Source organism: Nannospalax galili, unplaced genomic scaffold (genome assembly GCF_000622305.1).
Source record: "Nannospalax galili isolate Female #2095 unplaced genomic scaffold, S.galili_v1.0 scaffold564, whole genome shotgun sequence".
In the NCBI taxonomy this organism is placed as follows: domain Eukaryota; kingdom Metazoa; phylum Chordata; class Mammalia; order Rodentia; family Spalacidae; genus Nannospalax; species Nannospalax galili.
In genome coordinates this window covers 38,879-39,670 of record NW_008350327.1, presented here as the reverse complement: position 1 = coordinate 39,670, position 792 = coordinate 38,879, and positions in this window count along the sequence as shown.

Sequence of the window (792 nt, the reverse complement as noted above, 5' to 3'; positions counted from 1 at the left end):
CACTTGTCTTGAGCTGTAACACTAAATTCTGTGATCCAGTCTCCCCGGAGGGCACTATTCCTCCATTATCGGCCCACGGATACCCCAGCTTTCACCGCCTCCATGCCTCTTCCCTGTGGAGTTCACTGGCCAGGAACTCCGCAATCCTGAGGAAGGGTACAAGGGTGTAATAGAGGCGGGATTCCGACTAGATAATAATCTAGTAGCAGAGGAAGCTCTCCTCTCCAGAGAAGTGTGTAGCTATCAGCTACAGCCAGCATCAGAGAAGTCTGCATACCTGCTGTCTCCAGAGAGGCACGGGCCAGCCAGGCCCACCAGGGGCTAGCCAGCAGGACCAGAACCACGTCGGGAGAGTGCAAGCACACCTGACCCTGGGCCACATCCAGAGTGAGTGTGCCTGGGAGCCCAGGCACGCTCCCCACATCGCTTGCGGCCAGACTCACGCAGGGACTAGCCAGGTGTGGCAGAGACCCCAGGGTGCCCGCACACACCATGCTGGGGGTCCAGCGACCCGCCCCATATCTGGCGCCACAACGTGGAGCTTGGCTTCTCAACCTCGTGGACAACGTGGGAGCTTAGCCTCTGAACTTCGTGCCAGCTCAGAGCTGGTGCCCACAGAAACGCCAGGAATCCGTGAGTACCCTTCCCACTCAGGAAGGTAGTTTAATCTCTTTCTCTCTTCTAAAAACTTCCTCCTTTCTCTTTTCCGGTCTGGAAGTCCTCGCGAGAGACCGCTAGGGCCAGAGAAACAACTGACGCCTTCTGGCCAGGGCTACCCCCTGGTGTTGGCTG